The following is a 26,178-nucleotide window of genomic DNA, read 5'->3' on the forward strand; positions in this document are numbered from 1 at the left end:
TGTAAGTTGAAAATGTAGTTACTATTACTTTAAATCAAAATATATGCTATGTATTCTGGAGTCCCCATTCATGAAAAACACCAAGTCTCATTGAGACCTGTCTATTTCACTCGTTTACGTTACTTAAGGTAACACAATGTAATACTTCTACTTACCAGTTTCTCTATTTTGTGCTGTTCATTTGCATTCCTGAAGCTTTTTCATACAGTTAGTTATTCTGCATTATATACTTAAGACTACGTTCTGAAAGCGTATATACAGTACTCAATATTTATATGTCAATCTTTAATGCAAAACAATCTTTAATGCAAAACTATTATGTTGAAAAAGGCAAAATAAATAAAAGCAATGCATTTCAGTAGCACCTCCCTGGACTCATTATTGCTACATGCTAGCAAACCGGGAACACTCTGAGGCAAGAACTCAACAGGAGACCCCAAGGCTATAGCTGTGAAGTAGCCCCAACCCTACCAGTCCCAAGAAATTGGAATTGGTCCTCGTAGGTGAACAAAGCAGGAAGGAGGATATTAGAGAAACTCTTTAGAGGTATAAAAGTTGTAGCTCCCATGGGCGTATTAAGTAGGTCTGTATTTGGTTTGGACTTACAGGGTTCATAAATTTTTATACAGCCAAATTTACTACTCATTTTTTTTTATAAAAATCACTGCTTTAGGTCTCATATTCTTATTCACCTTCAATATTACAAATATCCACCTATAGTTTCTTGAACCTATTGAAAAATGATTTTTAGTTTTTACAATGACATTTAGGTCATTTGGGTTTTTTTAGTGCAAGGTAAGGATATAATTTGATGTATTTTTTGAAGAGACAAAATTTCCACATTAAGTTGTTGGATAATGTATGCCTTTTCTATTCAAATAATATTTCTTAAAGCAGAAGCTGGACAAAGCAATACGCTGATCAGGTCAAGTATTAGTTAAGGGTAGAAACTGGTGGTAGGATTTGGGAAGGATTAGGCCTGTTGTGGGTCCTTCCTTGGGAGGTGCTAAATCTCTGAAACATGTCCTAGTTGATGCAAACCACTCCTTATGGCTGGCTGCTCTTCCTTCTCCCCTCTTCTCTGACACCTTTGCCCTCTCTTTGCAGTCAGATGGTAAATTCATGGTATAATCTGAGTTGTATGGAAATAACTATTTTGGTATTCTGGGTCTTCCTCAACTCCCTCCCCCCACCCCCAAACTTAAATTATTGACACCAAACCATTGGCTCAGACCATATCCCCTCCTCCATATTCACTCAGCTGAGAGAAAAATGAGGTAAATGAAACTGTTCTGAAGGGAAAATGGAACCAAGGGCTAAATTCTAGGCAATTTGGGGAATTGTCCAAATTTGGAGTTTGGGGATAAACTATTTGGGAATTTGAGGATAAACTAACTTAGATTAGATAGAATGAGAGATAAGATCTGAGTATGAACACTGAAAAGATGCCTGAACTTAACTGGAGGAAAATGTGGAATCATGCAGTCACTTCTTTCCTAAAAGGTAAGCTTCCTTTTTTACACATACATGAATTTGTCTTACTTGAGCAGCCTCCGGGAAATACACAGAACCATGCAGTCCTCTATTTTATAGATGACTTAAAAAAAAAAAAAAAAAAGATGATTTAAAGCTGTTCATTGTTAGAATATCTGGGCCAGTGTTTAAATATCAGGTATGACTTGATTTTTTTCTGACACCATTTAATTCCTCTCCTGGATCATAAAGACATATATTAATCTGTAAAAATGATTTAAAATTATTTTGTGACATCTCTTGATCTAACCAAAAACTCTGTGAGATGCATCAGATCCAGGGTTGAGTGTGGAAAGACTGTTTCCTTGAGTGGTGTGCATCATAGAACACCTATTCAAGTACTACCCATTTCCAAATTCTTAGCCTTAGCGACCAGGTATGAAAGAAGATTGATAAATTGGATTAGAATCCTTAAATTTCTTGAACGGTCTCTTCCTAGTGATTTTCAGTACATATGTACAAGGAGAACCAGAGTAAGAAATTTTGGCTGATAGGTCGGTCTTCCTTCCAAAGTCCTACCGGAGAAAGGTCATTATGGAGAATATGTGAAATCTGTAAAAGTCTGTTTATCTCTGAGTCTCAGTAAAGCATCCACTGGGATCTCCTCTGGTTAGATGTAGGATTACAAACTGAAACAGATACTTCTCCTTACACCTGTACGGGTGTAGCCAGGTGGACAACGGGTGGTCCTGTTCCTCTCGCAGTCCTGGCTGTGCGCGCCTGGAACGAGGAATCTAGCACCTCCCAGCAATTGTTTCTGACGGCCGAGCTGGAAAGACCTCGCCCGCACGTTCGCGGGATCTGCCGACCTGCGGGAGCCGGCGGCCCTGCGGGCGCGCGGCCCACCGGAGCAGACGCGGCCGCCTCGCCCCCAGCCCCGCAGGTCGGAGCCTGACGATGCTGCGAGCGCCGGGCGCTTTGTGCGCTGGGCCGCCGGCTCCCGCGTGCCCGCACGTACGTAGCCTTCACGTGTGTGCTGCTCTCGAGTGCATGTGTGGATATGTAAGAATATGCTGAAGCAAATTCGGAGACAGGCGCCGAGGACAGGACCGAGGGAAGGTGGGTGTGGGCGTGCGCGGCGCCGGCTCGGCCGGGAGGGAGCCCGCGGCCCGCACCCCGCGGCCCGCTCCCCCGCGCGGCCCGCACCCCGCGCGGCCCGCCCGGCCCGGCCACACAATAAAGTCCGGGGGCGGGCGGGCGGAGGTGGAGGAGGCCGGGCCGGGCGAGCGGCCGCCCCGCGCACCCACCGCCATGTGAGCGGCGCCGCGGCCTCGCAGGACGCAAACTTTCCCCGGCGGCGGCGCCCCAACTTCCCGCCCCCAGGCCTGCCGCGCGGCGCCGAGACCCCGTAAGTGCGGGCGGCGGCGGGCCCCCCGAGTTCCCGGTCCGGCCGCCGCGCCTTCCCGGCCGGGAACGCGCGGGTGTCCGCGGCGGTGGCTTGTCAACATGGCGCCCCTGAAGCGCGGAGTCGGGGAGGGCGGCGGGGAGCCGGGGGCCCGGGGAGGCGGAGGCCGGGCCCGCGAAGCCGGCGGGCAGGCCCGGCAGGAAGGCGGCGGCGGGGCGGGGAGGCGGCGCGGAGGCGGCGCGGAGGCCGGGAGGCGGGGAGCCTCCCCCCCACCCCCCCCCGCGCCCCGCAGGCCTGGGCCCGGGAGGCGGCGGCGGCGGGAAGGAGGCGGCGCGGCGGCGGCGGGGCCGGGCGCGGAGGGGGAGGGCCGGGCGCGGCGGCGGCGGCGGCGGCGGCGGCGGCGAGGACCGGAGCATAATGGTGGGAGACTCGGCCGCGGCGGCGCGGGGCGCGGGGCGCGGGCGGGGGCGTCCGAGCGGTGGCGCCGTCGCTTTGTGGAGCCCGGCCCCGGCTGCAGCCTCTCGGGCCGCCGGCGCGGTGCGCTCGCCGCCCGCCCTCCGAGAACCGCCCCGAGTGGCCCGCCGGGCTTTGTGCAGGCGGGCGGGGGCGGCGGGGCCTGCGGGGATCCCGCCCGCGCCCCCTCGCCCTCGGCGGGTCCGGGAGGGGCGGGCCGCAGCAGGAGGACCGTGCAGGGCCTGCTCGGGCCGGAAGCCGGGGAGTCGCGTGAGCGCCGCCCGCCGGGCCGGCCCTTCCCGCGCGGCCAGGCCTGGGGCCCTCGGGCCGGGGTCCGCGGATGCGCGGCCCTGTGAGTGGGGGAGGGCGGCGGCGCGCTGGCCGTCGCGGCTCGTTGTTGGAGGGCGGCGGCCGCGGCCGGGGCAGGGCGGGCCCCGAGGACCCAGGCGGGGCCGGGTCCGCGTTCTGTGGGGTAGCCTCGGCGGCCGCCAGGCCTCCGTCTCCTCAACAGGTCCTCCCGGGCCTCGGCGCGGCGTCCGGAGCGGGGCCGCCGACTGCAGGCCCGCCCGGGACCCCGGCTTCCACGTGGACGGCCCCTCGCGCCCCCCACCCCCACCCCCGTGCGACCCGCGGTGCGGTGTTCGTGGGCCCTGGGCCCGGGTCTGGCTGGGCGCTCAGGGCAGGTGCCTGCAGGTTGGAGGGACCCACGGGTGCCCCGAGGTTTAGGTCCTGGGCCCTTAGGTCCGCTTCATCCGGTGTTTTGCATCCTACAGTAAGCCTGCCTAAAAAGAATTTGGTCTGTTGAAAAGCAGAAAGTAAAAGGCTTGTTTTGTTTTAAAGTGAGAAATGAAGTAGTTGTAGCTTACTAAATGTGGGATGCATAACCTTTTCGGGTTTTGGGGTCATTGACTCTAAAGGTTGGAAGTTATTGAGGAGACAGTCTTGGTTGTACTTTAAAAGTTTGCTTTCTGGTAAGCACTGTCACCTTTGGTTTTTCTGAATTCTAATTTGTACAGTAATTAGATAGAATATGAATTTTGTACAGGCATGTTATTTTCCACGTCTTTGGCGAATTGGCGCTGGTTATGGTCATTTTTGGTGGATTCTTTATAGGATGGTTAGGCTAGAGATTCAAAGAGTAGGAGATGTGGGATGTGTTTATGAGAGAATCAATTTATTTTTTTTTTTCTTAACTCTACCTGTGGTTAACAGAGGATTTCTGTCTTTTACATGGTACTTTCTCCCCATAGATGTTCATGAGAAAACTGAATCTCCCTTTCACATTCTGTAAAGTGGGCAATTTATTTCTGCAGTTACCTGTTGCAACGTGTTTAAATACACCTGTAAATGATTTACAGAGGACGATCACTTAAAATGTTAATTTTCGCTTCTGAGCTCATGCTGAATATTCCTGGGACCTGGTTATGTTGGTACTTGGAGTGGGGTGTCTTTTTTCCGATTTCCTTGAATTGACACGTGTTTATGTAAACTCTTTCCTAACTCTACCCCTTTTTCCTTAGGGGTTGTTCAGGTAATTCTCTCACGAGCACTGTAATAGAGACACCCATGCATTTTGGCATACCTTGAGATTTTAAGTTAATGAAGAATTCCGGCTTTTGTAATAGAGGTATCAGATGCTGCCTTCATATTGCTTAAAGACCTAAACCTTTGGCGTCCTATTTCCTTTACCTTCCTTTACTATCCATCCATTAAATTCTACATAGTAAATGTCATTTAGGTAAAGAGGGTGTATCTGGAAAAAAAAAATGGAGTTAATGGTCAGACTTTGCCTTATGATAGCTAAACACTTTTCACTGTTTGAAAACCTTAACTTGGACTTAACACTGAACTTTTTTTAATAGGGTGATTAGATTTTTTTTTTTTTTTTTGGTCATTTAGATCAGAGAGGTGGCATAGCAAAATGATCCCTGAGCCAGATGACTTGGGTCTGAATCTCCTCTGTCAAAGTAACAGCAGGCAAATTAATTACACTTACCATGCCTGGTCTCAGTTTCCCCATCTGGAATACAGGAATGATAGTAATTGTACCTACCTCATAGACCTATGGGTGCACAATAGTCTAATAGTGATTAGACTAATTCAGTTCAGTTGAGTAAAATTCAGGCTAATAATTTAAACTCATGTGTACAGGAGAGAAGCTCTGAAATTACAGCACATCGTGCTCACATGTGTCTTGTTTACCGATTTGTGGTGTTGTGCACCTCGGAATCTGTATTTTCAACTTTAGTCATTTCAGAAAGTTGGAAAATAAGCATTTGTTTGTTGTAGTCCTTGTGGTTCATTTACTTGAAGCAGTGTTAAGGGTCTTTTCATCATTACTTTTTTTTGCTTTTACTCTTTTTTTTTTTTTTTACTGGTAAAGTATACATAACAAAATTTATCATCTTAATTTTAAAGTGTATAGTCTGGTGATATTAAATTCACACTATTGTGCAGCCATCACCACTGTCCATCTCCAGAGTTCTTTTCATTTTGTAAAACTTAAAATCCAGTCATACAAACACTGACTCCCTACCTGCCTCCCCCCGTGCCTGGCACCCACCTATCCTGACTTCTGTATCTTTGATGAAGAGTCTGGGTAGCTGAAGTACACGGTGTGAGGTCTTGTTGTAACTGTTGGTAATCAGTGAATCATTTTCTCTTTTCTCACATCTGTCACCCTGTCTGTAACTGCTTCAGGTCGTATGTTTTATATTTACTTGAAGCAGAAGGACTTTCTGAATAAAGAATAACTGCTTGTCATCTCTTCCTTTGGAAGAGGAATTCATAACCTTCACCAATATCTTTACTAGAATTTTGACAAGTAAAAAATAATTGAGTTTAATTTTTACCTGTATGTATTGAGCAGTAACTTTAAGTTACTCTTTTTGTGGTGGCGTCAAAATTTAAAAAACAAATCTGCTTTGGTGCAGTGATTTCGTGACAGTCATTAGTGATCTAAAGGTTCTCTGTATCATCAGTGGTTTTGGTCTTGATTTTTGAAACGTTTGGTATCTACAAGTTCATCACATAAATGAATACCATAATAATATGAACCAAATGGTGTATATTCATTGAGTCTTAGCCATTGTGCAAAGTCCTTTACATATGCTGTTCCACTTTTAGAAATCCCACAGCACAGCAGTCTTTGTTTTAATATGAGAGGCCCCACCACCTCCTCCCACACCCCATTCCAGCGTAGGCTCTTTAACAAGAAGTGGGCAAACGAGGAGTTTTGTGAGAGAATGTGCTCTGTAGAACCTAAGTTTGAGGATCCCTGTGAGAGGAGGTAAAGTGATACAAACGAAGCTTAATGGGAGGGAGAGAACAATCCAAATCTAAATACCCAAGAGTATGGTCTTTTTGAGTAGTCAAGTCTTAGCTGTATTATTTTAAACATGTCGAACCGCCGTAAGGAAAGATCTTACCGCACATGTGTGTGCCTGTTACGAATAATTTTTCAGGCAGAAAATTCTTAAAAAGTTGTTTATTGTGAAAATGCTGTATTATACTTAATGTGAAAGTTATTTACAAGTGTAAATAGTCTATGTTTACTTGGACGTTAAAAAGTATTTGTGTAGTAGTTCATTATTTAGTAGGGACATTTAGTATATTGTTAGATACTTATTTACCTCAATTTTACAACTAATCTATGTGGAACTAATAAACATTTAGACATTTAGTCTTTCATTGTATTATATTTTCTATTCAGTAGTAAAAGGTTAAATGTTTGCCTAATTTTACGTGAATTTGAAGAAATTACAAAGGTAACGGGATACTGTTAAGTCCACATTTTTCAGGCATCCTAGGACTCCTCTGTTCTTCAGTGTTGAGAGGAATATATCTCGCAGATCACATTATATTGGAAAAATGTGTATTGATGAAAACTTGTGTGGTGGTTTATTTATTTTGTAAACTGAGTAATATTTAAATATAGTAGGTTACCTAACTTTGTTTTAAATAAATGCTTTTGTAGTTCACATTACTCCATAATTACTGTTTCATAAGATTACATTAAAATGTTGTATGTTCTGACAATAGGTAGAATGTTTTAATATCTCGTTCATTAAACATTGTTCTTTATGGAAACATAAACATTGTTCTTTATGTTTTAGACACTTGCTAGGTAACAATTACTGAAGCAAGTGAAAGGTGACAGAAGAAAGTAAGGATAGGTGCTGTGGAATAGTATATTGCATTTGAGTTAAGATTACTTTTGAGGTTTTAACACTGATTTCAGATTTATTCTGATTTGTAACTTTGTGATTTTATTATGTTCATCACATGAGGATTTTTAAAAACAACTTTGTTGTGATTAATACTTTTTTATGTTCTTCAGATATTATCTAAGTATTTAGTGAAAGGTAGACCCGCTTAAAAATTTTAATATTTTCCCCAGTTTGATATGCTTACATGCTAAGTAAATTTAAAATATAACGAGGGAAGAATCTTCTTACCTAGGTAGGCATGTATCATGTAAACACAAAAATATTCAAAATTTCCAATGGATTTGTGGAAAGTTAGTCACCTAATGCTAATTCTCACAATTGGGATTAAAAAATGCTAAGTTTTTTGTTTTTGTTTTTTTTTTTTTTTTAATCAGGAAGATACGGGGATTTATAGCAGGAGAATCTGTCATAGATATATTTTAATTTGCTGTGTATTGACATTAGGTCCTTTGAGAAGTTCACCTTCCAGGCAGTTTTAGAAAGCAAGGTTCTGGGGCGCCTGGGTGGCTCAGTTGGTTGGGCGTCCGACTTCGGCTCAGGTCATGATCTCGCGGTCCGTGAGTTCGAGCCCCGCGTCGGGCTCTGTGCCGACAGCTCAGAGCCTGGAGCCTGTTTCAGATTCTGTGTCTCCCTCTCTCTGACCCTCCCCTGTTCATGCTCTGTCTCTCTCTGTCTCAAAAACAAATAAACGTTAAAAAAAACAATTTTAGAAAACAAGGTTCTATCATCTACACCATGCTTGTGGCAGCACCGTTTTCTTAAGGTGTCACTTAGTGAACACCTGCTTTACTAGGCAGTTATACTCTGGTTCAGTCTTCGCTACAGCACAAGGAGAGAAGTGTTATTACGGTATGATTATATGATAAATTACATTGCTACAGTACAGTTGTAAGTACCCTGTGACTTACAAGGAGACAGCTGGACCCAGTGGGTTAAGCACCAGTGCCAGAGGTCACACAGCATACATGATCAAATGGGTTTTGAGTTCAAGTGTATGACTGCCACACTTATACTCTATTTGGCTGCTGTTTCCCTAAAACCTACCAACTACTGGGCTCTTTTTACTGTTATACCTTCATCCACCAAATGTACATTTATAATCCTGAAAAAGCACAGAGTAATAAAAGAATTTAACACTATGCCTACTCTCCTTACAAAAAGTAGGAGGTGGGAAGAAAGGACTGTTAGGTACCTCCTGGTAATCAGAACTTTCCAAATGCAAAGTTCTGGTTAATTCTAATCTCTCTGGTAAATGACAGCTAGTAATCTGAGAGCAGGCATCAATGATTGGCTCATTGTCTTGCTGTCACTATTGGCAGTCACACTATGAAGATAACTTGGTGCAGGTGTTGGGGCCAACTTACAATCTTCATTTTAATACTTACATATAGAAGAGAAATGTCTGAGAATTTTCAGAATTCACTCCAACAATAGAGTGTTCTTGCTATATGAGAGGGAAAAGTCATTGTCTTGAGGAAGCTTTTAGCATTCCCTTTGCTAAATAAGTTCAATTTGGATGGAAGTAGCTAATTTCTTGGAAGTAGCTGTAAGTACTGAGGCTTCAGAATTCAGTAGGTGTTTACTATTATCTAAAATAAAGTAATATGAGAACCATATGGTGAAGAGAGACCTAGATGAATGGAGTTGTAGCCTGCACAGATCCAGACCATCTTGATACTCGTCAGAAGGGATGTTAGAGTGGGATATTAAACATGGTTTTCCCATTTAATGGCTGTAGAAAGATTTTTAGGAAGAAGGCTTAATGAAAGGGTAAGCATGGAAACCATGTTGGCTTGAAAGCTGCTGTGAACTCTTTAGTTTTTTTTGTAGATTCTTATCTGCCTGTTGATTTTTTTTCCGTCTCAGAAATGCACCTGAGAAACGGTGTCTGGGAGATCAAGTCCTTAATTTTTGGGTTTTGACATGTAGCACGTCTCCTTTACCCGATTCTTTCAGTAGGAACAAGTGAGATTAATGTATTTGGGATTTCCACTCATACCATATTTAATTTTTCAGGCATTTTATTTATCATTAGAGGTGTTGTCTTTTTAAATTATAGAGTACATAAAGTTTAAGGTGATTTATTTTTCTATTGTACTTATAATTTAACCTATTTTTAAGTTTATTTTTGAGAGAGAGGCAGAGAGGGGGAGAGAGTGTGCACGTGCACACAAGTGGGGGAAGGGCAGAGAGACAGAAGGAAAGAATCCCAAGCAGATTTCCACGCTGTCAGCCCAGAGCCTGATGCGGAGCTCGATCCCACGAACCGTGAGATCATGGCCCCAGCCGAAATTAGATACTTAACTGAGCCACCCAGGTACCTCTACATATTTCTTATATTTTAAAACATTTAATGTGTAATGTCAAAAACCTGTTTTCTCTTTTTTGAAATACCTTCTTAGGTTACTACTCTGCACACCTGTATTAACACAATTTTAAGAAGTCTCTTGTAATCTCTAGTCATGTTGGATTGTTTCAGGTAAGAAACTTCTGTTTGAATAATTTGAAAGTTAAATTTTATTTTCTGAGGATTATTAGAACTAGCTTCTAGTCCCCATTATTTTCAGGTGAACAACCTGAAACAACCACGAAGCTGAACAACCACGAAGCCAGTTTAAAGTTAGGCTTTCTCTTGGCTCCCTACTTCTGTAGAAGCCAGGGTACACGGCAGCTGGTTTTTAGATGGGGAGGAAGCAGCCCTGTGCACACTTCATTTCCTACTGGTCCCCGGCTTCTTACTGCTTTTTCTAGTTCTACATCATGTGACAACACACAGCTTTTAGAGTGTGTTGTCATATTTTCTTACCTATAAATAATTTTCTCAGTTTTAGAGTACCAGATATGTTCAAAAGCAATTATTAAATTGCTGTTGTTAGAATTGCATTTTTTCCCCCAAGAGAACACTTTTAATAAAATGAGGCACAATGTTTAATAAGGCAAAAATTCACACAGAGGGTTAATATAACATCACATTCTCTTGTGTGTCCTGTGGGGAAAAAAGGAGGTATAGAATTGAAGTAGCTTAAATTTTTTTAGAGCCTTTACCATTACAAAGTAATATATAAATTTGATGTACCTAACTATCTTGTTCTGAAAATAAATTTTTTTTAAAAATATTTATTTATTGTTAAGAGACCGAGAGAGTGTGAGCAGGGAAGGGGCAGAGAGAGAGAGGGAGATACAGAATTCGAAACAAGCTCTAGGTTCTGGGCTGTCAGCACAGAGCCTAATGTGGGGCTCAAACTCATGAACCGTGAGATCATGACCTGAGCCAAAGTCAGATGCTTAACCGACTGAGCCACCCAGGCGCCCCTGAAAAGAAAATTGCTGAATCGTGTTGCTGAATTACATTTATTATCATAAAGTTTTAAATATCTATATATTTATAGATATTCTTAATTCACAAGATTTCAAATACATAAAATTAAGAAATCAGACACTGAAAAGTAATTTGACTAAAGTAAAAGTACATATATTTTCCATAGGCGGACCTCAGGCAGTCAGGTCTCTCCATGATGATATTGTTGCAAGGTGATTGTTGAAATTAATATTCCTTCTCAACATACATCACATCAGTGACCACATCAATGTCAACCATTTAAATTTAAAAGGATTCTCTTGAAATATCTGTTGTAGACAGAAGAACTAACCAATTTAGTAATGTTTTTGTAGTACCAGCAATAGCACTTTTAATCTTATCTCAGTTTCTTTCAACTACAATTTAGAATAAAACAGTTGTATCCCATTTATTCACAGCCAAAGAAAGTAAGTTCTGCTGAGTGCCCATAGTCAATCCAACCATGGCTCTCTGGTACAATGGTATATAAATAACCTTCATCAAACTAGTAAGTTTTAATATTTACTAGATTGAATACTGTACCTTAGGACAAATTGAGACTGTCAAGTCCCAGGTAAAAGTCTAGTAGCACCCACGTCAGTATTACCCTGTGAGTGTTCAATAATGTTTGGTGTTAGTGAACTGGTATTTTCTACCTCAATTCTTAATATGGACCATAGAGAGCAAAATGGAGATGCTGACATGAAAAATGTTAGAACATAGCCCCTTGCAAGCTAGTGTTACAAAGACACCACTTACAAAATATCCTAGGCTTTACAGCAATAAAATCTTTGTATCATGCTATTGATTCGAAGTTGGTTAGAAGGCCTAAGATATTTTGTGAGTGGTTTCTAACCAACTTCATATGAATTGTATTTTAAATAGCATCGTCTTCTAGAGTTTCACCTTGAAGAATAGAGTGGGGATGTTAGACGGGTGTAGGACCGGGAGTCAGTGTTTGTTCTTCAGTAGAGGTGCCGCTTCCTAGAATGATTCTAAATACAGTAAATAATAGGAGCGGGATCACAGGAAGTTTGATTTATAGGAAGTAATTGAGAAAAATCTGAATTCTTTCAAGTGAAATGCTGAACTGAACGCTGGCTGTTGCAGCATCTGCCCTCCGTGTCTTGGACCCCGGGTGGCGGGAGGCTCTGCTTCTGGTCTCTTCCCTGCGCTGAGGCCTGGAATCTGTTACCAGGCAGTGCACGGAAGTCTCTGTGAACGTGTCCTTCACTTTCTCCCCTGGGGACTACAACAACCCTGTCATTCAGGAAATTTTGGAGTCCACTCTTATGCCCTGCTGTGCTTTATGTAAAACTTCTTTAGCCAGTAATTGTTTATCCTTCCAACAGTGGGTTTTTGTTTTTGTTTTGCTTGTTTTCAGTGAGCAAGTATATTGGTTAATATTAATAATAGTTTGTAACCTTTGGTTGGGTATCCACCTTTCACTTCCTCATTCCACTGCCAATGGTGAAGTCAACTCAAAATTTACTTGACAGTTTGTGGGCATTTACGTTCTCCGCCGAGTCTCGTCTTCTCCACCTTACTGCCAGCCGTCAGTGGTTTGTCCCTCAGTTGAACTGCATTAGCCTCAGCTGGTTCGTATTCTGTTGCTTGTTTTTATTTAAACTTTACCCCATAATCGTCTTGCCAGTTCCTTGACCTGAGAACCCTGACGGAGATTTTGGTATAATTCCTGGTATGGTGCTGTACATGGCACGTGGAGGTAGGCAAGACTGCCTGCGTACTGTAGGCACTACACCACCATCTGGGCTCTAAATCCTGCTGGATTTCTCAGCTGAGCTCATTTTCCACTTTCTGTCCTGACTTACTAGAGCCCTTTCTCCTGGGCGAGAGCAGGCTTGTGTGGGAAGTAACATGCTGCACCTGCCGTCCTCTTCACCTGTGCCCTGCACATCTGCCCTCCAGAAGCCTCTCACCTGCTGTCAGACACATGTGACATCTCCCACCATCACAGAATAACACAGAGCAGCAGACATCGTGCTGAACTGCACACCTGCTCTGGTTTTCTTTTCTCCTGTACTAACCTTTCTGAGCACCCGTCAAAAGAACCGTTTCCCCTTTCGTTTCTCCACTTCTTCTGGTCCAGTGTCCTCCACCATCGGGTGATTGAAGCTGCTCCAGCGAGGTCACGGTGACGTGACCTGTCGGGCTTCATTCTGTGGTTGTGAGGCACGGTTGACCATCCCCTCCTTGGTTTCTGAAATGCCACGCTCTTGAGCTTCTCTTGAGCATTTCTGACTGCTGCTTCTGTGTTTGCCAGATGCTGCTGCCCTTTCTTCTCCTCTTTCTCCTCTTTATTTTAGAGGGAGACTGTGCTCAATCCCACAACCCTGGGATCAGGATCTGAGCCGCAATCAGGAGGCAGACGCTCAACCGACTGAGCCACCCCTGCACCCCCAAGATGCTCTTCTGCCTAGAAGTGAATGTGAGGTGCCCCTGTGCTCTGCCCTCGGAACCCTGTTCTTTTCCTGCCTGGCTCCCTCCAGAGTCTCATCCCTGCTCATGGTCTGTTATCATCAACATGGTGGTAGTTACTGTATCAGCTTAGATGCTTTCAGTTCAAACTCGGAGAAGACCGTGGCTCACACTGGAAGTCCAGGGATAGGACGGACTGTGGGTCATCCTGTCAGCAGCTTGGAGGCCTGTCTTTCCCTTGTGCAGTCACCCCTGCCCCCAGCAGCAGCTTTATTCTGAGACTAGTGTCCCTCATGGTTGCAAGATGGCTGCATCACGTCTAGAACTACTGATACTCAGAGAAGGAGGAGGCTGTTTTTTAGGGGCAAGGGCATCTGTCCTAGAAGTAGAAGTGAGGAGGGTGGAATTACTATGACTGATACTGAATAACCCTCCGAGCCAAAAAGCTGTTGGGGAACTAATCGCTTTCTTTGGCTGGACAATTCTTCAGTGACTTCCCAGTGTCTTACGTTATAGTCTCGAATCCTTCATAATGGCTTATGAAGCCCCTCCCTGCAGTCTGGCTCATGCACACAGTACCACCTTTGATGCTACTCTTTGCTTCAGCCTTGCTGGCTAATTTTAAATGTCTGGAGGCTTTGGGTTAAATGTCACTTCTTCAGGGAGAGATGAGGGACCACAACCTCTTCCAAAGTGCTTCCATACTTTTTTTTTTAGTATTTTTTAATGTTTATTTTTGACAGCGAGAGAGATGGAGCATGAGCGGGGGAGGGGCAGAGAGGGAGACACAGAATCGGAAGCAGGCTCCAGGCTCTGAGCCCTCAGCACAGAGCCTGACGTGGGGCTCAAACTCACAGACCACGAGATCATGACCTGAGCCGAAGTCGGACGCTCAACCGACTGAACCACCCAGGCGCCCCATACTTTTTTTTTTTTTTTTTTTTTTTTAAAGTATGTACAACGTGGGCCTTGAACTCAGTCCCTAAGATCAAGAGGTTCCTGAGATCAAGAGCTGCACACACTCCACTGATGGAGCCCCCTGGGCATGTCTGGCTGCAGCCATTTCTAATGCTGATGTGATGGGATTATTTTAGAAAACAATGTGCCTTCATTAACCACGGTTCATAATTACATGCTTCTTGTAGTTTCCTGGGGACTGCCTCCCCTCCCCCTCGTTCCCAATAACCTGTAAGTTTACAGGTTAAAATCCTTCTTAACACAGTGGCCTAGGAGTTACTAAGCACAGGCCAGAAATGTGAATGAGACCAAACCTTTTTTGACACCTTTCTTCAGGGTTGCAGGAAACACATTTTAACCAAACTAAAACTGAGAGTACTTCAGGAACAGAGGTTGTATTAAAATAACGGGTATTTGGCACTTCAGCTGTGGAAAGTGCTCATCAGTGTCTGTTGTTGTCTGTGTCCTCTGTTGCCATACACTTTGCTATGTGTAAGGTAGTGGTTAAGATTTCATAGTTTCTGGAAGATGTAATAAAACATGGAATTCAAAGATATTATAAGCTTTGATATGTTTATTACATCAATTCAATATAAAAAACAAGACAAGAATGTGTATTACCCAGGCCTGCTCAGAGGTTAGATGTCAGCTGAAATGCATTCTTTTCTCGATGTTTGCCGCTGTTGCAAGAGTGCGTGCCGGGAGCCCGCGTGCCACTGTCTCCCCCTGCTTTGTGTGTTTGCGATCTGTGAGCTGCAAAATGGTCCCGTAACTTCTTAGTTCTCCTCTTGTCATTCATTATAATAAAATTCACGTACAGTAAAATAAGATTTGCTCCTTCATGAGAGTAAAAGATCCTTAAGTGGACTGCTAAATAATTGAGGGTTTAAAATTTTTTTTTTAATGTTTATTTTTGAGAGAGAGACAGAGCCAGGGAGAAGCAGAGAGAGAGAGACAGAATCTGAAACAGGCGCCAGGCTCTGAGCTGTTAGCACACAGCCCGATGTGGGGCTCGAACTCATGAACTGGGAGATGATGACCTGAGCCGAAGTCGGACACTTAGCTGACTGAGGCACCCAGGCGCCCCAAGGGTTTTAAAAAATTCTCATTGAGTGTCATGTAATCAGAATCTACACAGTGGAAAAGTTCACCTGCAAAGTTTGGTCTAATTTCATGCATTAAAGAGATGATATTTTATAGGCAAACGTATTAGGAAGAAAGAGAGGTCTATATAAACCGATTAAATTCCTTCAAAGATTTATTTGTTTTAAAGTTTGAGAGAAAGAGCGTGTGCTAGCAAGTCAGGGAGGGCTGGAGAGAGAGAATCCCAAGCAGGCTCCACACTATCAATGCAGAGCCTGACATGGGGCTCAAACCCAGGAACTGTGAGATAATGACCCGAGCTGAAACCGAGTTGGATGCTTAACTGACTGAGCCACCGAGGTGACCCTTCATTCAAACATTTATTGGGCGATAGGTGTTACCTGTAGTATAAGCTCTCTACAGCGGATGACATGGACCTTCCTGTTGTCCCTCTGCTGTTGAACTCCTTAGCACAGTGCTGATGTGTACCTAAATAGTTCATACTCTGTCGCTTCTGAAGTACAGAATTGTTATGTGTCCTTCAAAGTTGATGTTTACCAGTGTACAGTCTGCAAATTATGACAGATTCCTCTTGGAAAAAAATATTTGAGAAACAACGCCTTTTGGCTAACTTAGCATGGGCTGGTATGGTTGCTGTGTTGTAAATAATGGCTTCAAAAAATAATTCTCGACACAAACATTATGACCCTGTTCATAGTTTTTTAAGTTCCTGAAAGACCGTGATCATGTCATTTTAACTGACTTGTTAGGAAATAATGTTATGAGTGAGTTATAGGACAGGGAATACTCTGCCATGGTGGCAGTGATCAGCCTTGGCTGTATATCTAACTGGAAAGCTCATAAAAGCTTTGGTTTTCTTCATCTCCCTGCTTAAAATGGTTTGCAGGATGTTCACTTTATCATGTTACAAAAATGACTATTTAAAACCTCTGAAAAGTAAAGATTACATTTTATTATAATTATAGTCCATCTTTTTATTCATAGTAATGTTATGTCAGGTCACCACAGACAGGGAATTCACCAACATTGATCCTTTGCTTCTGAGGGAAAAACACAGGGTTACGTTCCTGCTAGCCCTCTGCTCACGTTTTTGTAACCCGAAATGCCATTTCTGTTCTACAGTGTCATTTGCTAAAATCCTTATAAAACAAGCCAGTATATGCAGGCAAATTTAACCTTTTTTCATATGGTGTCACTTTTTGAAACCTGGCAGGCAGCCAGCACTACCTGAGGAGGGTCTAGCGTTTTCTTGACCCCAGGTAACTGGACTGTAAATTTCTTGGACTTTCACCTCAGAACAATGCCGTCCGCTACACTTTTTGATCTGTTATCACCTCCTGGATCCATGAACGCAGCTGCTTTTCCATCTTTTGAGCACCGTAGATGTTACCGTAGCACTTTCTGGAGTAGCCTCAGGCACGAGTGGGCGCACTTCTCCTGCCTGGTTCTGGGTGACGGGGCAGGTGAGTTGTTAGGGACAGCCCTGTGACCGGCTGCCTGAATGAGGCCTACCTGACACGTGCACCCTCTCCGTGAGGCAGCCACAGCCTGCTGTGCTCAGGAGCCCTCGCTTAGACTGTTCAAGCTGGGAGATCACCAACAGCGCGCAGAAATGCAAAAACCATGCATTAAGTAGACCGCAGAAAGGGCACTGTTTACTGTCTGGGCTGGAACAGGAGGCGGAATGGGAGCGGGGAAAGTGTCCTGTCCTGAGTGACTGCGGCCACAGGTACGGATTTCAGCAAGAGGGGAGTTCACACGTGTGAGTTCTACAAATGATGAGAATCTGCCGTAGGTAGGTATCTGAAGTCTTTCTGTGTCAGGGTTTTTATGTTCGTTTCATGTTTGTATCTTTTATTTTTACCTGAAAGTTCATGGCTACAAGTGAAATATGAGAAAATTCCTCTTGTTTTGACTTCCTTTAATTGGACATCTTTTCCTAGTAGTTTTATCTGCAGAGAACACAGATGAGCACTTGTGTAGAAAAGGGTTACACATGTTAAAAAAAGGAAGACCTATTTGGCCTCAGTGGCAATCGTAAGAAAAGCACAATAAGACAGGATACAATTTTTGCACCTTTGTTTTTGACTGAAAATGAAAACAAGGGTCGTTGGAACGTGTGGCTGTTGATCTTGGGAGTGTGAGTTCGAGCCTCATGTTGGGCATACAGAGAGAACTTAAAAAAGAGTGAAAAGACCAAAAATCTAGAGAGGCTAACTGATATCCATAGTGGTTAGAAATCTAAAAACTCATACCCTTTATTTAGAGGAGAACTCCTACCCTCTTACAGCATGACCCTGGGAAACCATCTGTCATCAGGGTGGTGGTCTGATATTTGGTGGATATTTGAAACAGCTTTTAAAGGAAAAGTGCATCTTTTAAGAAACATGCATACTGGGAAGAGGTTAGTGGGTCAGTGGTGAACAGTAAGGGAGGAGATAGAAAATTAACAAAAGTCAAGCGCACATATGTAAAAAGCATGTCTGATTTGCAACATGAGCTCACCACAGGACATGTGGCAATGTCTGGAGACCTGGGACATTTTTGACTGTCATGCCTTAGGAGAAATTATTGGCGTCTAGTGGGTAGACGTCAGGGATTCTGCTAAGAGCCCCACAGCATAGACGCCTGCTCTGTGACACCCCGAGGTAGGTAGGTAGGTAGGTAGGTGTCTCTGTGCATGGCGACGACCCTGGATTATTAGGGAAACGTGTTTGCTATCTCTACATGCTGTCTAAGCAGCTAGGCTGTGTCTGATAGATGTTTGATTGCCAGTCACCTTGCTTTAAGGAAATTTTAGTGCTTAAAAAAAAATCATCATCAGGGGCACCTGGGTGGCTCAGTCAGTTAAGCAGCTGACAAGCTCAGGTCGTGATTTCATGGTTCATGGGTTTGAGCCCCGCGTCGGGCTGTGTGCTGACAGCTCACAGCCCACTTCAGATCCTCTGCCTCCTTCTCTCTCTGCCCCTTCCCTGTACTCTTTCTCAAAAATAAATTAAAAACATAAAAAAAAAATCATACTTATTTGGAAGATTTATACATCTTGTTTTTAATTATTTTAAGTTCCAGTATAGTTAACATACAGTGTTCTATTAGTTTCAGGTGTACAATATCATGACTCAACAGTTCTTACATGTCTTGTTTTTAAATAAGGATAAACTGTTTTTGTATTTTAGTTGTTTTACTTATGAGTCCTGTAACAGTAACTCTTTGGAAAAGCTTTTTTCCTTGTCAGGTGATTAATTTCTTAAGATAAATATAATCAGATATGATACATACTTTAGCTTAAAGACTTATTTAAATTAGAAAGAAAAAACAACTAGTGCTGTCACGTTTAGATAGTGTGAAAACCATACATTTGGAGGTAGATTGGTGGATTATATTCTTTTGCGAGACAGCATAGTATGGTCTGCATTTTCATCACTATCCAGCACATGACTCCGAGTACCTACCTAGTAAAAGCACAAAGTAGTTTGAGTCAGATTAGGAATACAAACAAAAAATACCTTCATATTAATATTTTAGGTTATGTAGGTACAGATCTTTTCATTGATACTTGAAACTTGGCAGTATATAATCTGACATTTCTTTGATATTTTTTGGTGGTAGAAGAGGATATTATAGAGAGTTTTAAGTTTTTTTAAACTGAATTTTATAATTAATTGTTGTTTTCTGTTATTAAGGATCAGCTACTATGTACAGTATTGAGTGTTTGATACCTAGGTCTTGGGAACTTGAGGAAAGTAATTTAGATTTAAAATACATGGCAGGGGGTGCCTGGGTAGCTCAGCTGGTTAAGCGTCTGACTTCGGCTCAGGTCACGGAGCCTGCTTCAGAATCCGTGTCTCCCTCTCTCTCTGCCCCTCCTCCACTTGCCCTTGTGCTCTCTCTCCCTCTGTCTCAAAAATAAGCATTAAGATTTAAAATCTGTGGCAAAGGGGCACCTGCGTGGCTCAGTCAGTTAAGCATCCAACTTTTGGTTTTAGCTTAGGTCATGATCTCACGGTTCCTGAGTTTGAGCCCCACATTGGGCTCCTTACTGACAGTGTGAAGCCTGCTTGGGATTCTCTGTCTCCCTCTCTCTGTCTCTGCCCCTCCCCTGCTTGCTCTCTCAAAAAATAAATAAAGTTAAAATATATATATATATATGTGTGTGTGTGTGTGTGTGTGTATGGCAACATGTTAATTATTAAAACACAGAAGATTCATGTAATTCTACTTTTGTAAGACTCCTCATGTGAATAAGCTGTGTCCTTTGGCTTCTGTGACTTGTGTTTTAAGTGCGCAGTTCAGTGGTTTCTAGCACATTCTCAAGGTGGCGCAGCGCTTTCACTCTCTAATCCTAGAGTATTTTCACAGCCCAGAAGGAAACCCCGAATCCATTAACATATTCCCCATTCACCTCTCCCAGCCCAGGCAGCCCCTCCTCTGCTTGCTGTCTCTGTAGATGGACCCATTCTGGATGTTTCCTGTCATTGGGGTCCTAGGGCATGTGGCCTTTTGAGTCTGGATTCTCTCACTGAGCATCATGTTCAAGGTTCACCCATGTAACAGGTGTCCGTACTTCCTTCCGTTTTATGGTTCAGGAGTTTTCCGTTGTATGAGCAATAACCTAGTAGATAGACCATATTTTATTTACCCAGTCATCAGTTGATGGATATTTGCGTTGTTTTCATTTTTTGGCCGTTACGAATCACGCTGCTATGTCTATATCCGCACAAGTTTTGTTGGACATAGGTTTTTCTTTTTGATTGAGATCTAATTGCCATACCAAGGTGTACTGTGTGTTGATTTGATACCTTATGTATTTCCATATGATTATACCATGGAGGTAGCCAACACCTCTATCACATCTCATAGTTATGATTTCTGTTGTGGTAAGAACATGTAAGATCTGACTGCTCAGCAACTTTCAAGTGTACGATATAGTATTGTTAACTGTAATTACAGTGCTATGCATTACACCCCCAGAACTCATTTATCTTCGAATTGGAAGCTTATACCATTTGACCAACATCTCTCCAATTCTCTTGGTCATTTGCCTAGAAAAATTGCTGGGTCATATGCCTCCTCTCGAGAAACTGCCACACTATTTTCAAAAGCCACTGCATCATTTTACCTGCCCACTAGCGTTGTGTGAGGATACAACTTCTCCCCATCTTAGCTGGCACTTGCTTTTGTCTTGTTTTTTTGAGTAGAGTTTTCTTATGAGTGTCAAGTAATATCTCACTTTGGTTTTGATTTGCATTTTCCTAGTGATCCGATGATGTTGGGCGTCTCTTCATGTGGTCGTTGGTCATTTGTTTATCTTCTTTGGAGAAATGTCTCCTTATATCCTGATATCTTTTTGTATCATTGCCCATGTTATAAGTGGGTTGTCTTTTTATTATCAAATTGTAAGAATTTTTTTTTGTAGAGTATGCATAGAAGTCCTTTTTCAGATATATGATTTACAAATAGTTTTTGTCTTGTGGATTGTCTTTTCACTTTCGTGATGGTGTGCTATGAAGCAAAACTTTTAATTTTCATGAAGCCCATTTCTTGGTTGCCTTTTCACATGACCTCTCGTTCTTTTTTACACCTGCTTTGTACTCCACTGGGTGGGTGCCCCATGCTATGTTTAACCAGTCCCCTATTGATTTAATATTACAGATAGCGCTATAATAAATGGCTTTTTGCGCATATCATTTGTGATTGTGTCAGTGATATTGCTAGCCCAACTAGTAAATGCATACATGATTTTGGTGGTTACTGCCACCTTCCTCACATGAAGACTGTGGTGTTTGTGTTCTTACCAGCAGGGTGTGAGGAGGGTTGTTGCTGTGCTGCTGTACAGCAGAGGATCTTGCCAGGCTCTTCTACTTCCAATAGTCTGATAGGTGAGAAATGGTAAAATGGAGTCTCAGATTACTCTTCTAAAAGATTTCCGTAAGCACTTGGGACTAAATCTCAACTTTCTATCTTCATGCATTAATCTCTTTTCATGTGCCAGTCCTGCACTTATTAATTATATTTACTAATAATTAGTTATGTATTAATTCCTGGTAGGGTTAGCTCTTCCTCATTGTTTTTCTTTTTGTGAAAATTCTTGCTATTCTTCCTAATGAAGTTTTATGAAACTGTTTTCTTTCTTAAGAAAATAATTTTGAATATTTGATTGAAATTGTATTAACTTCTAAATTAACTTAGAAAGAATTGGCATTTTGATGATCCTGAGCCTTTCTACCTGAGAACATGGTATCTTTCCAGCTATTCAATTTTACATTTGTGTTTTTCAGGAGCATGTTATAACTCTCACCATATTGGTTTGTGTATTTCTTTAAGTTTATGACTACTAGATATTTCATTGTTTTTAATCTTTTGTTATAAATGGGATATATTTTTGTTTCTTCTAAATTGTGTATATGAAGACACTGCTGCATGTTAATTTTTTATCCTATTAAATAAAGTATTTTGATTGAATTTTTTATTCTTCTTAGTTTTCTGGATACATAATCATACCATCTGTGTGTGCAAATAGAGGTATTGCTACCTTCCCCCCCCTTTCCTGTTCCTCTGATTGCTTCCTCTTGTGTAACTGCACTGATAAGTACCTCCAGTGCAGTATTAAATGAGAACAATGTAGTGAGGACCCATAATTCTTTATTTACTCTAGCAGAGAATTCTCTAATAATTCATTAATGCTGACTTTGTTGCTACATGCATGTATATGTACACATAGTTCCCTCAGTTCATTTTTTTTTTACATGAATGGATGTTAAATTTTGTCAAGTGCCTTTTCAGCATTTACAGAGGTGATCATATTCTTCTTAGCTCTTCTCACGTTAATTATGTTAATGTATTTCCTAATATTGAACCATCATTTCATTCCTGGAAAACTGCATTTATTTTAATGTGCTGTTTGGTTCTGTTTGCAAAAATTTTAGTTAAGATTTCTGCAAGGATATCCATAAATTTATGTGTATTGTTTATTGTTTATAATATAAGTTTGTGTGTTTATTGAATCTAAGAAATTCTCCATTTCACCCTGATCCCTCTTATGTTTCTCTCTGATGTGGACTGGATACTCCGGTTCTGCCTTAGAGCACTCGCTCCAGGAATTTGCTGTCTGCTTCCTGTGTTCAGTCCTGTTTCCTACATAGCACAGGGTTCCCGGGTCTTCCTTAATTATGGTGTATTTATTCATATTCATAGCTTCCTGAAAAGGGGTGCATAGGGCATTCTTTTCTGGGTTATGTGCAGATGGAAAATCTCTTCGCAGTAAATTCAACCTTCACTAGTTGATTGTTTGCATAGTTACAGAAATTTGGGTTGAAAATAATTTTTCCTCAGCATTTGTAAGGCATTCTCCCATCATTTCCTAGCTTCTACATTGCTGTTGAGAAATCCGAAACATCTCAGACTGTGGCAGCCTGGGGGCTCTGCTGCTTTCCGCTGGTGTTCTGACCTTTGAAGGCAGCGTGCTTTGGCCCTCCTCCCATTCCTGTGCTGGGCACCTGATGGGCCCTTTCCCCTGCACATGCCTGTCTTCATTGCTAGGTTCTTTCCTTGAATTATTTCTTGGATAACTTTCTCCCCTCCAGATACTCTTTCTGAAACTCTTGTTATTCGGATATTGTATCACCTATAAGATTTTCTCCTCTGGTCTCCTGTTGTGCGTTTCTTGTCTTTTTCTTCAACTTTATGGGACATAGCCTAAACTTATCTTCTATTCCTTTAGCAGGGTTTGTTATTCATCATCTTTAAATATTTTCTCAATATTCCTGCTTACAATGTTCTATTTATGGGTTCATAGATACATTCTCTTTTCCATCTCTTTGATATTTGTTATGTGTATTTTGAAAATCTTTACTATTCCTGCATTTTCTGTTTAAGTATCATGTCCTCTCCCACCTCCCCTGGTTTTCTGTTTGCATGATACGACCTTTTTCTTTGTTTTATTGAGAAACTGTTCACCAGTGTCTGGTGATCCTTGGCTGTCCGTCCATACTTAAGGGTGAGGCACTAGAAAGATATATGAAATTCTGCATATGGGCTTTACAGTAAGGATGTCAGTGGGCCAGATGGCTGCTTCTTAGTTTCCCTCGGACATCAGTGTCTGTGATAATTTAATTTCTCCACAAAGTTCTCATCTGGCCTCTTGCCTGAGCCTGAGATTGGGTACCTGGAATTTAGTGGTAGAAAGGAGCTGCCAGGTATTTACAATTCATCGTGTAGCTTTTTATTGAACCTCCTGTTTTTCGCTTGTATATCACCACCACCCTTGTTGCTGCCAGATGCACTTTCTGGTTCTACCTATTCATAGACTTTGTCTCCTGTTCCCTCAGGGATGCTGATGGGTGGATGTCTGATTGAACCTGCCTGACGGCATTACAGATGCAGGAGTCTAATGGCTTCTTATCCAGTCTATTAAGTAAGGCCATTTATTCAGCATCCCTGGTTATCCCTGCACCTGCTGCCTCCTGTTCCCAAATTTTCCTGGAGTTGTAGGCCGGTGGCTTGCTTCTCATTACTACACCCCTGTGTAAATTTGATCTTTCACTCTTTGGCCAGAACATTTATAGTTGATTTATCTTTTTATCTTTTTTCATTTTTTTGTAGAGTATATGTTCTTCAAAGATATTTGTTTTGTTTGTTGCTTTTAGAGAAGAGGATAAAATAGAAAAATCTTTATTCTGTCATCTAAGGATTACTTTCTTAAATCAGATTGTTGCCTCTTCTGTTCTTCTGAAGTTTAAAATCCTGTTTGTTGCTGCCTATTGAAATTATGTGGAAATCCACACTGGTGTGGTCACTCTGGACTTCGGATCTCAGCATACCTCTCTGTCTCTTTGCACGTTACAGTCACTGTGCGTTCTGCCTTCCTCCATCCCAGGCTTTCTCACATGACTAGCTCTTTTTCATCATTCAGGTCTTACCTCAAATAGAATCTCCCTAATATTCTAGGATCATCAGGATTGGTTAGGTTATACTACCATAACAAGCAACCTCCACATCTCAGTGGCTTTAAAGAAGAGTGATTCTTGCCCATCTGACACGTCCCTTATAGATGGTCTGGGAACACTGCTGTGCACTGTCCTCATTCTGGGACGTAGGGTGACACAGCAGCCACCATCTGGCTTTACCCATGGCATAAAGAAAAAAGGGCATAGCCTATCAGAGAGAGAGAGAGGTTCTAAATCTTCCCAAATGGAATTGGTATAGATCCTTTTTACACAGATTCCATTCGCCAAATCTAGTTACGTGGCCAAACCTAATTTAAGGGCAGTGGGGGAGTTCAGTCCTGCTAGTGCCAGGGACAAGAACTACAAATATCTGATGAACACTAATGACACTGCCATGGCAATGTGACCAGCCAGTGTAAAGGAGCTGTACTAGGCAGGGTTCTCCAGGGACACAGAACCCACAGGACACATGCACGCACACACATGGAGATTGGTTTTGCTCTTTGTTTATGGAGGCTGGGAGGTCCCCAAATCTGTAAGCTGGAGACCAGGAAAGCTGGTGTTGCGTTCCTGTCCAAGTAAAGCCAGGGGAGCTGATGGTGTAAATCCCCGTCCCAAGTCAGAAGATGAGATGAGCTGACCAGCCACCCTAATAGGCCCAGGCCCCCCGTGGATTGGAGGAGGCCCACTTTTGTGGGGAGGGAAGTCGCTTTACTGAGTGCACCCATTCAGATGTTGATCTCACCCAGAAACTGTGTCTAACCAGCCTTGGGCTGGTGGCCTGTGAAATTGACACATAAAATTAATCGTCTCAGGAGGCCTCACCATTGCCTTTTATTTTTTTTATAGGACTTGGCACTGTCTGAATTCATCTTGTTTTTATGTGTATTATCTGCCCGCCCCCCCTTTCTGAGTTGTCCACCACGTCCTGAGTACCTAGAGCAGTGCTAGGCAAACAGGCGCTCGTAAACCTGTGTACGTGATGACCCAAAGGCTGGTTTTTAACAGGAGCACGTCATGAAAGCCTTTGCTGCTAAAGAGACTACCGTAAGACTGCTTCTCTCTTTTCTTTCCTGCCCAGTAAACAAAATTAGGTATGCTTTGTGTGAACTGCTGTAGACAGCTAACAGTAGTTTCCTTTAATATTATAGAGTTAGTGGTTAAGTGTTCGAAACACTTTAGTAAAAGTAGTTAAGAAATCACCTCCCATTTGTAATGACATGGATGGAGCTAGAGAGTATTCTGCTAGGTGAAATAAGTCCATCAGAGAAAGACACACACCATATGATCTCACTCATATGTAAATTTAAGAAACAAATAAGCAAAGGGAAAAAGAGAGGCAAACCAAGGTACACTGTTAACTATAGAGAACACACTGATGGTCACCAGAGGGGAGGTGGGTGGGGGATCAAGGATGCACTTGTTATGAGGAGCAGTGGGTGATGTATGGAAGTGTTAAATCACTGTATTGTACACCTGAAACTAATATAACACTGCCTGTTAACTAATTGGAATTAAAATAAAAACTTAAAACCACTTCAATTAAGAGAAAACAAAGTTATGCCAAGAATACAGTGTATGTGCTTGTAACTTCATAAACTTACACTGATGACATCAGTTTATATCACTGGTTAAAATTTTCGTCCAGGGGCATCTGGGTGGCTCAGTGGGTTAAGTGTCTGACTCTTGATTTCGGCTCCCATTATGATCTCGGGGTTCGGGAGATCAAGAAACGGGTCGGGCTGTGCACTGACAGCAGGGAGCCTGTTTGGGATTCTCTCTCTCTCCCTCCCTCTCCCTCCCTCCCTCTCCCTCCCTCCCTCTCCCTCCCTCCCT

At 42.7% G+C, this 26,178-nt stretch overlaps 1 protein-coding gene across 11 annotated transcripts in view; it reads left to right on the top strand.

Moving 5' to 3' along the window:
• Positions 1-2,295: 2,295 nt before the first annotated feature.
• Positions 2,296-26,178, top strand: part of ZMYND11 (zinc finger MYND-type containing 11) — a 133,668-nt gene continuing 109,785 nt past the window's right edge. For 7 of the 11 annotated variants that reach the window (XM_060659418.3, XM_060659427.3, XM_078450512.2 and 4 more), the window contains exon 1: positions 3,165-3,298. The gene's annotated coding sequence lies outside the window, so the exon portion shown is untranslated. The other 4 variants (XM_060659421.3, XM_060659420.3, XM_060659419.3 and 1 more) reach the window with 4 other exon arrangements.

This window comes from Panthera onca, chromosome B4 (genome assembly GCF_046562875.1).
Source record: "Panthera onca isolate mPanOnc1 chromosome B4, mPanOnc1 haplotype 2, whole genome shotgun sequence".
Classification (NCBI taxonomy): Eukaryota; Metazoa; Chordata; class Mammalia; order Carnivora; family Felidae; genus Panthera; species Panthera onca.